Consider the following 12,100-nt stretch of genomic DNA (forward strand, 5'->3'; position numbering starts at 1 on the left):
TGAGAGTTTCAGCCCTTTCTTCAGTTATACCTTGCTGGTGCGTTCGTTGTTGACTTTGTCAAAGTTAATCCGGTGATAATCTGATGAGAGCGTCTACAGATTAGTAATTTACCTTGGTTACTTTGCATTAGGCACTCAAACTCATCAGATAATAGACGCAGCATGTTGATAAAACGTATACGCAAGATTGTCAAGGGCAGTGCTAAGCTAAGACCGAAACACCAAAGGCTGGTAGAATATATCTTTATTAGCGATACAACGAAACACCTACCCACCCTTGGGGACGGACATGTAGACAACCCCTGTGATAAAACTACATAGAATCATCACTTAACTCTAAATATTTATTTTATTGGAATGCTTATTAGATAGAGGTACGATGCCAAAGGCTAATGATGGCATACCACGCAAAACATATATAGTAAGGATAACTTACAGGTCCTTGTCGCAATGCAGAGGGTTTGGCATTCGATAACCTTTTTGTAGTGAAGATGTCACTTCCCACTCACACATATCGGGGTATGGTTTGTTTCCTGAGAAAGGCACATACGGTCACTTGATGAATATACAGAACAACAATAATAAACAGCACACCCCTGCTTGGAACGGACGATTGGTTGGGTTATTACAGCAAAATGAAGTTAAAGTGGACTTTCTGTTGTCCCGTGCAACAACGCAGCCATTGACGTCCTATACAGTCAACATAAACAGACAATGTATCAAATGTGATTTAATCTTTCTATGAGGCCTACTGGCGATACCGTGAACTTCTACTTTTTCATCAACACGGCGTTAATTTTATCATGGTTGTGTAAGAGAAAAAATATCCGTGTCCTAAACAGAGAAAAACAGGAAAAGGTTCAATTTAGATGTTATCAATAGCTTCATCCAACACAGAAACTGAAGCCAGGGTTTTCTGTCTCTGGGAAAACATCTGACGCTAAACACGGATAGGGTCTATTGATAAAAAAAAAACAAAACTAAATTTGAAATGCAGAACGGGTAGGAAATACGGATAGTTTTCAATCGGATTCGAACCCACAACATACGGCATCAGTCGCCTAGCTGAGAGGCCTGAGACAGAACCAGTCGGCTAAATCTCCACTCCCAAAAAAGAGTGGTTCAATAGCCGGCTAATTTGTTACATTTTTCTGACTGAGACCCCTCAACACGGAAAATGTCAGCAAGTTCGTAATCCTGGAGGAAAACGAGAGTCGTTGTGTTCCATTCATCTGGACGTTGGTAATAGACGTAGATTGATGAAGGTGCCAACGAATAATAAGGATAAGGTGTAAAACACTGGCAATACGATCGCAGCAATCTTTGTTGAGCTGCCCGCTGCGGTGTTTGTTCGGCTGCTGTCCGCTCTTTCCCTTAAGCTACCACCTCCATTAACCAGAGAAGTTTGTGTAGATATGAAAGTGCGTGCACAGGAGACGTGATACCGCGCCGTTCAGGTTCCACCTATACAGGGGTTATCGTCTTTTTGGTTTTATCTTCAAACTCATCGTTAGTAACTTTTAGCTACAATAAGCATACAAATTAAAATCTTTTGCTTGATTTGTTGGATTAATTGGATAGGTGGTGTGCCTTTGATGACGTTAGCGTTCGGTGTTATTTCTAACAAATCGTCAGTGGCTGCGTTTATTTTGTTGCGTTGCACAACAGAGAGTCCAATTTGACTTCTTTTTGCCTGTATGTAATACTCGCTGTATCTACTGCATTTTATAGTCGACAATATTTCAAAAACAGAAAACAATCTCCTCATAAATAATTACAAAGCAAGTTTGAGGTCTCTGCGCGAAAACTTACGATATCGAGCTTTGTGGAATTACTCAATTGATGGGAAAACATGAAAACTACTCATACCCAACGTAACAATTTCCCAAAGTAAGATACCAAATGACCAGACGTCACTCTTCGTTGTAAATTCAGTTCCATCAATTGTTTCGGGAGCTAACCATCGAATCGGTAATTGACCCTACAAACATAAGATAAGAAAATTTATATGTTGAAATCATGATAATTAATATTCCTGCATTAGTGCTTTCGTTTTCATGTAACTAATAAATTGTTATATGCATGCGCGAGAGCATAACATATATATGGGCATTTACATTAATATTCTTCAGGTCAATAGGCAGTCTGAGTATCAATCGCAGATTTATTCTCCTTTATGAAGACAAACGTCAACGCCTCGCTTGCTGTCATTGTGCTGGGACTCAAATGGTATGCAGGAGACCTAGGCCTCTAGGGGCTTGTCCTTTATTATACTTGCTAGGATTCCTTGGAGCCAATGCGTTACACAGGTTTGGCCATATTGTATTTTCTGGAATATTTCATTTACATCTTCTTCTTCCATACTTTTAATCGTCCTATAACTCAAGTTTCATCAAAAACGTAAACTTCTCAAACTTGCAGGGCTTATTGACCAACTAAATGCCACTGCATAAAATCCTTTAAATTTCGTATTGTCACGTGACCACCAAACTTGTGTTTTGTGACACTTTTATTTCTTCTTCGAAACACCAGGTGGCAGATTGTCCTGAATATTTTTGTGTACCATTTACCCTCTAAACACTTTAAAATACGCAGTTTTAAAAAACGGGCTAAACAGCATTCAATTTACAATCAAAATTATGTTTACAATCAGTATTGTCTGTTGCCCATTAGCGACGTAGTTACATGAAAATGTTCATGGTCACAGGCCCTGTCAGTTTCGAGAGGATTTTTAAAATAATATTTTTTTCATAATTTTCTATGACCTTTGACCTACTTTATACCTTTGAAGCTAGTCTATGTCCAACAAGCCTATGTAAGTGTCCGAAATGGCTCGTTTCTATTTAATAATGACCAGTATGAGACTGAATTGCAGATATTGACCCCTGATCTTTGATCCTTACATCAATCATTGTGCCACGCCAAGGGTCTGATTTAAAATTGGCACGTTAAGCTGTTGGAGCACAGTTTTCTGCGATATATAATATTTTAAGGATGACCCTTGTCCTCACTGATGACTTTTGTCTGCTTTGTCTGCTTAGTACACTAAGATCGCGAAGGCCCTGGCTTTGCTACTTGCAGCTGTAATTTAAATTACCTTTATTTTGTACCTATATTGACGTTCATCAACAACGCCACTAGCTAGTCCGAAGCCTGCGATTTTACAAACGCCGAGTTCGTTCACCAGAATATTGCGAGTTGCCAGATCTCGGTGTATTATGCACTGCATAAATAAATAAGAAATAATTTAGTACAGATACAAAAATATAAAGAAATGATATATATATATATATATATATATATATATATATATATATATATATATATATATATATATGGTTTTCTTTCTATCTAATATCATTATAATTCGACTTGCAAAAAAGTTGTACTTTTAATGATAAAAGGGAGCGTAATTTTCTTAGCAGAAAAAGTTGCTAATTACCTTCGACGAAATAAAGTCCATTCCAATGGCAATTTGGTGAGAATGTTTCAAGAGATCAGTGTTTGTAACTGTCAAATTGCTACATTTTACATCTGTGTTGGTGGCACCCTTCCTACCTCTGACCTCGCATAGATAGGTTTGTAGGTTTCCCCGTTCCATATATTCTAAAATGATGAAGTATGGTTCTGAAATGAAGGTAGTGGTGTAAAAGTAGGTTGAATATTGAATTAGAGATAAAAGCAAAATACAAAAGCAAAATGTCATAAAAAGTGCCGCTTGTAATTGCACCCACAGTGCTATGAAGCTTGATAAAAACAAATTTTCTTAGCCAAAAAAATATCAGAAGAGAAAATAAGCAATCAACACGAAACAAAGTTATAATCATCTCATCAAATCAAATTACAAGATATATGGCAAAAGTGTAGGGTTGAAAAGAATATCTTACCACATTTATAAGTATATTGTATAATATATATATATATATATATATATATATATATATATATATATATATATATATATATATATATATATATATATATATATATATATATATATATTAAATGCTTAAAAGAACAATACATGCGTGCATAACTAAATAACAGACTAGCTAGCTGAATCGGTCAGTCAATCAATCAATATCTTACAGCTGAGGCTGATCAGTTCTTACCTAACTCTCTACTAAAACCAAGCATAGACACAACATATTCATTGTTGCCGATGTACCTCATCAAATCTATTTCTCGTAGAAAACTTTCCTTATCTTTGGCGACAGCATCTTCTAATGGAAGAAAGAACATAACACACATTGGCATACATCGGATTAAACCCTTTTGCTTGCATTCATCGACTGGAACTTCTAAGTAATTTCCTTTTGCATGCCTTTCTATATATTTAGCGCTATGAACAATGTACTCTGAATGCCATACATTTTCTAACCCTTTGTTATGCCAAACTATAGTATAGGCAATATCATTGCCTGAATATAGTGGGTTACGTGTCCGAACGCAAGTGATAATTTGTCCGACGTCAGGAGGTCACATCATTGTCTCCTGGCACATGAACGAAATTATTCGGTCAATAACGCCATATTGCATTTAGTTAGGGTATTCTCAACCAATTTAACCATTTTTGACGACAGTCAAATAGCGGTGCATTCATGAATATTTAAGCCTACCTTTAAGCGTCTACCTTAAAGTCAGAAGGCTTTACGAGACCGGGTAACTACGAAAACCGGTCAGTACATCATTCACACGGCCCACTAGCTCCCCGGGTGTTCAAAGTCAAACCTATGCACTGTTTTGCACATGGATATTATACATCTAGCGTTAAGCGTCTACCTGGACATCAAAGTGCTAACCGGACCAGTTAATTACGGAAACCGGTCTTTCACATCATTCACATGGCCCACTAACTGCCGAGATGTTCATAGTCAAATCAGTGCATTCGCATCAAGGCATGTAATATTGGGCAATATTGTCCTTTTGAGAGGAGACTTTATATTTACAATATCTACCGATTAAAGATACTTGTATGCACTGTTTTTGTAACTCTATCATGACAGTATCATACCTTTTATTGTTTTTATCGCAACAATGGTGATTCCATCTTTTCCAGCGATGTTCCATGCTTCCGCTCTGACAACTTTGCCAAATGCACCCTCATGAAGGTCCTCTCGCAGGTTGATAAATTCTCGCGATATTTCAAGATGCTGTACCTTTCCTATTTCTAGATAATCCGATTTACTCTTTAAATGTGGCTTTAGCGATGCATACTTTTGTTCTCTGTCCTGAATAAGGTAAAGAATATCATTACTGTAATGAGGGGATGAGCGAAATTTATAAACAACTGAAATAACATAACTGATTTATTTTAAATTACTTTGAAAGTACTTTCAACATTACTAATATCATTAATTCTTATGGTTGATAATGAAAATATATTTCGGTTGCATACCGTTGCATAAGAATAATTTCCAGGCAATTCTTCATACACGCGATCGATATCCGTTTCTTTATCGTCAATTGCTTGATTCTCTGTTTGATAACACTTATCCGTTATATTGCTTCTGGCTGCATCTCCTTCTCCCTCCGCTGTCGAGATATTCGTCAAAGGATACAGATACGTCATCTCTGTTTAACAAAAATAGTCTGCATTCATATATCTTTTGCATAGTGTCACAACTTACAAATGGCGCGATGTTAATTCTGATTCACAGAAAATACAGTTTATTACCTTCGTACAGTTCCGTGTAGGGTTCAATAGCCGATCCATCAGTTCCATTACTACCGTGAATGTTTCGGTTCAAGTTTGGTAGGGCATCATTATCGAAACGTAAATAGAATAAAATATAATTGAATAAAAAAGAAAATGTAATAATTAAGCAATAATGTACCCGGCCAAAATGGACGAAAGCAAACTCTGCATATCATAAAGTATGAGGTAAAGCCGAATGCATTATGGTGTTCAAAGTTTGCTTGAGTCTATTATCGGTCTTGTGAGCAAATATTACTTAATTACTTGTATTATTGTACAGATTTGGCAATGCCAGTGAACGTTTTTTTTTTAAATATGTTGGGCCATAATACAGGAAAATCGGATAAAATATCACTAATCATCTGAGAGAATAAAGTCGAAAAATTCACTGGTATTGATAAAGCTTTTTTGCTTTTTGAATTTTGTTTTTATTTCTTTTACCGACTACCTTTTGGTCCTCTTGTCTACATTTTTCTTCCTTTTTGTTAATATTTCATTCCATTTCGGGGACTGTCTTTTTATAGGTAATTTGCACCTGTTTTAGTCACCCTATCCATTGTAGACATATTTCTTGTGTTTGTGTTTATCTTTGATGAATGAATAAATAAATAAATAAATAAATAAATAAATAAATAAATATGATTGCCTATAGTCAGAGCATCACCGCCAAATTGTCGCAAATATAATATCATCGAGTAAGCTAGGAAATTAAAAACGATAAATATAAGATTTGAACAAAGGTTTTCTCTGCCCAATTACCATTTTCAGTTCATTTATTCCGTAAAACATGTCGTTGCTGCCATCATACTTTTCGACGATAGAAATACCAGATGTATTTGAACGCGTGCTGAGGTGCGACTATTTATTTACCTTTTTTACTATCACTATTTGTTTACGGTCTGCTGCGGACGGCTACTTTTTAGAGTTTCTGCAAGAAGTCCTGTATATCTTAATTTGGGGAAACGTGTCGAACTACAGACTACGCTATGGAACGTTGTGTGCAGACCTCTGTGAGTGACCAACATCAGTCGATCGCTTTAACTAAATTCTTTTGACAACATTTAAATTTATCAAAATTGATCTTTGATGAAATTTCTCTTTCACAAACCACCTACCGGTCTTTTTCCGTTGATTGTATTTTTTTTAGGTTTACCTACCACTTTGATTCCAAGTATGTACTCAGATTAGCTTCGACCGATACTTTTTTTTCTTTCGAAGACATTGATGATTTTACCCTGGGAAGCAATTATATCAATTTCAAAGACTTAATGTTACTTGTTAGTATTTATTGCATAAATTATAGAAGAATAACGTGTACCTTGAGTTTGAATCATCTGAAAGAAGAAAAGAATGCAAGAAACAAAACCAAAATATATGATGCAATGATTTCGTTAAAATACAAGCAAAAAAAACGTAGTTTTTTATATGTTTCGTTTCAGATGATTTCTTCCAAAAATACGTGACTTGTTGGCCTATTCTAGTCGATGAAAAGTCTTCATCGATTGCTCTCGTGCTTGTTAATTCTGGCTTGTTAAGAACTATCGTGACTTATAGAACATTGCTTGTTCCCCAGGAAATATAATGTCATGTGCCCTTTACATGACTTCACATTGCATTCGATACGTCTTTGTACGCGACAGTACAAATACAAAATGTAAATCCAAATAACGTGTCGATTTGGGTGTCCATTCGAGATAAGAGGCAATCTGTCTTTTTCTGTCGTCTTAACTGTTAAATTCCTTCCATTGAGTAAAGGTCTTGTAGTATGCATTCCGTGTGTGACCTAATTGGCATTGAAAACACAGACATGTGAGTTCATTCGGTTTTTATCTTGCCTAATAAAAACTCTAACTGAACAATCAAAGCACATTTAATAACTTAGCATTTCTTACTTCTGTTTGATGTGCAGACTCTACGACCTAGACACAAAATCGCAAGTAAAACGAGTAGTATTACAACCACACCAGCACCAGCTGCACTAATAGGAACCAGGGGAATTAAAGAGGAATCTACAGGAATGGACACTCAGTTATTTAAGACGTGAAGATATTGGTTTCTTAGTGTGATTGTTGACATAGTTTTTCAGTATATATGAGTGTTAATTTAACAACAGGAGATCGGGTGTTAGAGGGACAGTTACTGTAATGGCACCTACTGATAGATAACTAGGTGCAACATCCACTCTGTATGACTTTAGAATTTGGATGGTTGCTGCTTTGAAAATGTGACATGGCACCTCTTCTTAGCTGGAGACTCAGATCAACGCGATAACACACTTTACTTGGTAATGCTCTAAGATAACGTGCGTGCAGCATCGATGTTAGAATAAATTATATACCCTGTTCAGCCAATTCAATAGTGTGTCTTGCTATTGGTGGTATGCCATTGTCTGCTTGACATGTGTATATCCCGTAGTAAGACTCATCTTCTATGGTGATTGTTATTTTACTCGTGAGAGTGTCGTCTCCATTGTCTTCAATGGGAATGATGTTATTGTCAGGGTCATGCCATGTTTTTACTGCTGCCGGAAAGCTGTCAACCGTGCACTCAAGCTCAACAGTTTCACCGACGTCGGCTAAGACTTTCGTATCGTCAATATAAATTTTGGGTGAATCTGAAAGAATAGACAAGTAGATTCATAATTACATCTTTGTTTTATGTTTTGTAAATTGAGATATCAATTCTTATAACAGTCTAGCCAACGATGATGTGAGAAAAACAAGAATATGCACACAGACAGACACACACACACACACACAAGCACAGAGTTACATATCTCTGACAGACGAAAATAAGAGACGCTGTGATATCTAATTATATGGACGTATAGTTAATAATCAAAATAGTACTTCAATGAATTTGTGAGTGTAGACGAGAAATGTTTTTGGACAGTTGAAACAATAATTGTGTAACACCCTGTATTGTAAACAGTTCTTTCAAAAGCATTCCGCACATGGTCTTAGCGTTCAAGATTGTCAGAAAGGAGAAAGGAGGAAGGCGATACAGAGTCCGTATACAGTGTCCAATTTTTATTGTCCGATATTGAGTTCACGTAGTTGTTCTGGTCTTGTATTCTACAATGTAAAATGGCTGCCGCTGCACATGTAGAACTTCTTTGTCCTTTGATCGGGTCAGGCAGAATTGTGTCAGTGTCAATGTTGCCGCTTGGTAATAATGAAGAAATGCCTGCCTTCACTTCGAGTGGGTAAAGTTCCACAATAGGACGATAGTGAGTCCGATCGTTGTGTTGATTTCCGTATATCGGATCATGCAATCTTTTCCATAGGTTAATTTCTCCACACTGGCCAATCGCTAAGCATCCGTCGTTCAGTGTCACTGTGTACTGTAGAACAACGTCTACCACGTTGATTTTATTTTCGGTAGTTCCATTACAGGTAGATATTCTGAAATCCATCGACGCCAGAATTGTATTTGTATGTACATACTGTCTGTTCAAATTACTGCGATTTCCATAAATTGGGTCCGAAAGTTCGTCGTCGTCGTACTTTGGGTGTGACACGTCTGTGAATGGCCGTCCTTGAAGAAAGTGAGACGATGATAGGGGTACCGTGTCATTAGAATCCCTGTAGAACTACATGAGAGGTCGGTCATTAACATTGTTTCAATCTATTTGACAATGGTGTTCTATTCGTCGAATGTAAGGAATGAGTATTTTCTTCATCTCTTAACAGTCCGATCATGCGTTCCTAGAAACCGAACCACGGGGCACGTTTAGGTATGAATGATCATTGTCAATTAGCTAAATAGTGTTTCATATCTGGTGCGTGGATAATTTCCGTTTTCCATCCACGGTGGATAACTAAGTAGAGGCGTTTTCGAGGGTAGCGAGCGTCTTTCTACGAATCGTCGGAAGGCGAGTAGAAATGATCCCGTACATAGATCAGGTACAAGTCCGAGGTTGTGTCACCCCTATTCGTAACAATCAACCCTATTTGTAACGAAACTTAATTTTCAAAACAGCTTTGCCGTATTTGTTGAAAAATAAATAAAATATGCATATTTGTATGTTTGGGGGCAATTTCTTTTTTTTTCCTTGTCAAAACTCATTTTTCCGAAACTGCTTTTGTTACAAATTGGGTTGATAGTTACAAAAAGGGGTGACATGTCAACCCTATTTGTAACAATCAACCCTATATGTAACAAACCCTAATTTTAAAAAAAAAACCTCGGCATATTGATGATGAAATCTTGATGATATATACATATTTATATGTTTGCGAGCAATTCTATTTTTCCTTGTGGAAACTTATTTTTTTCCGAAAATGCTCGTCAGATTAAATTTTGTTGTGCAGGTTGCTAGAAATAAGAGGCTTACTCGTAAGATATAATTAAGTCGTGCAGATACAGGCCAAAAGTTTGTTTCGGGGCAATTGTTACCAACTTCGGTCACAAATTTTAAGAAATCTTGGTTGCTGACAAAAATCTTACTAAACCTATATTGGGTTAACGTTTGTTACAAATTTGGTTGATTGTTACAAATAGGAGTTACGTGTAAACCCTATTTGTAACAATCAACCCTATTTGAAACCAAATTTAACAAATTTGTAACAAAACCTAATTTTCAAAATAACTTAGCCGTATTTGATGAAATATTAATGAAATATACATGTTGTATGTTTGGGCAATTTTCTTTTTTTTCCTTGAGAAACTCATTTTTTCCTAAGATTGCTCGTTAGATTAAATTTCGTTGTGCAGGTTGCTAGGGATAAGAGGCCTACTCGTAAGATATAATCAAGTCATGCAGATACATGCCAAAAGTTTGTTTTGGGGCAATTTTCAACAATTTCGGTCAAAAATGTTAAAAATCTTGTTTCCCGACCGAAATCTTACTAAACCTATATTGGGTTAACTTTTGTTACAAATTGGGTTGGTTGTTACAAATAAGTTGATTGTTACAAATAGAGTTGACACTTCACCCCTATTTGTAACAATCAACTCAATTTGTAACTCTAAAGCAGTTTCGGAAAAATGAGTTTTGACAAGGAAAAAAAGGAAATTGCCCCAAACATACAAATATGCATATTTTATTAGAATTTCAACAAACACGGCAAAGTTGTTTTGAAAATTATGTTTTGTTACAAATAGGGTTGACTGTTACAAATAGGGTGATACAGAGGTGAATGGCGCGAGTCACGGCAAAGGTTAACAAACATATGTGGGCCTTCGTTTCTTTACCGGAACGAATAGCGCACCGGCGAAATCCAATCCAGTAATTGGGATGGTAGGCGCATCGTTTACACGATACGATTGCAACAAAGCTTGTATCAGTATTTGGTAAGGTTTGCCAATCGTTTTTTCGACAGGTGACGCATTTTTTTAGCATTTTTTCACGATCTGGCAAATCTTGGTGATCCATACGCGTTGTCGAATGTAGCTGACCTTTGGCTGTAGTTTGGAGTGAAGTGTGCGTTCGCTTGCGTTCATAATCACGAAATCAGTGAGCCGGTGAGGTCCACAGCTAAGAATGCCATCTTTGTCAGTAAAAATTCCGAGTTGTTGTCTTAGCAATGCCATCTTCATGTTTTCGCGTATATACTTTGCGCTTTTGTCAAATTATTGTCTTTGTATATACGTTATCACTTCTATCCCAGCGCGATTGAATTCTTCAGTGGTTATCAGTCCGGTTTGTGTTTGCGTGAGGTCTTTTGTTTCAAGTTCGAGATAAAGGGTAGGACGAGCGCAGTAACGCAAAGTAAATTTGTAAGGACCAATTATATCTGTTGATATCCATTATTAATTCAAACTCCTTTTACCACAGACGAATAGAAAGACAGACTAGCAACATGTATTGTTTAAGGTGTGAACCAGTTACTTAACTCCTCCATGTACGTCTCGCCTCAGGTAGCTCTCGACTCTCTTCTCTGAAGAGTGCCGACCATGCACCCTCCTATAGTTTGCGGATTTTCACCAATTTTTTAAGCAAAGATACGTTCGGCAAAGTTCTCTTTGTTGCCGTCTGGTGCTGAGCGGCATTGGTGTGCTGGCAAAAACGGTAAGGTTTTGAGCTTCGGGGAGGTGCGTTTTATCATTTTCAAAATTCCTCTACATGTTTTTGAATACATTATGAGTGTATTTGAACCAAATTTGAAAGTCTTTTATCCAGTCTGTCAGATTTTACTTTACGAACACGTCTTAATCTAGACTTGCTTCAAGTCTATTGGTAAATATGAAAATCAGAATAGAGCAAATTGAAGGAACAAACTTCAGCAGACTGTCACAATACTAGTGGTAGGGTGTTACGTAGATCGTTAGGTGAACTCGATGACACAGGACATGTGAACCAAGCGTCGGGGCCAGCCGTCTTAATCCGAGTCTGTGCAGAAGGTAACGCGAATGCGTAGCCACTCGACATTACGTTCTTGCTACAGATGCAATCTCAAG

General features: G+C 36.9%; 1 protein-coding gene across 1 annotated transcript in view; it reads right to left on the reverse strand.

The window, feature by feature from the left end:
- Nucleotides 1-442: 442 nt before the first annotated feature.
- The window catches only part of LOC139125848 (fibroblast growth factor receptor 3-like), a 167,205-nt gene continuing 155,547 nt past the window's right edge, over nt 443-12,100 (reverse strand). The window contains exon 2 of the transcript XR_011550383.1: nt 443-533. The gene's annotated coding sequence lies outside the window, so the exon portion shown is untranslated. The remainder of the gene's footprint in view (nt 534-12,100) is intronic.

This window comes from Ptychodera flava, chromosome 3 (genome assembly GCF_041260155.1).
Source record: "Ptychodera flava strain L36383 chromosome 3, AS_Pfla_20210202, whole genome shotgun sequence".
NCBI lineage: Eukaryota > Metazoa > Hemichordata > Enteropneusta > Ptychoderidae > Ptychodera > Ptychodera flava.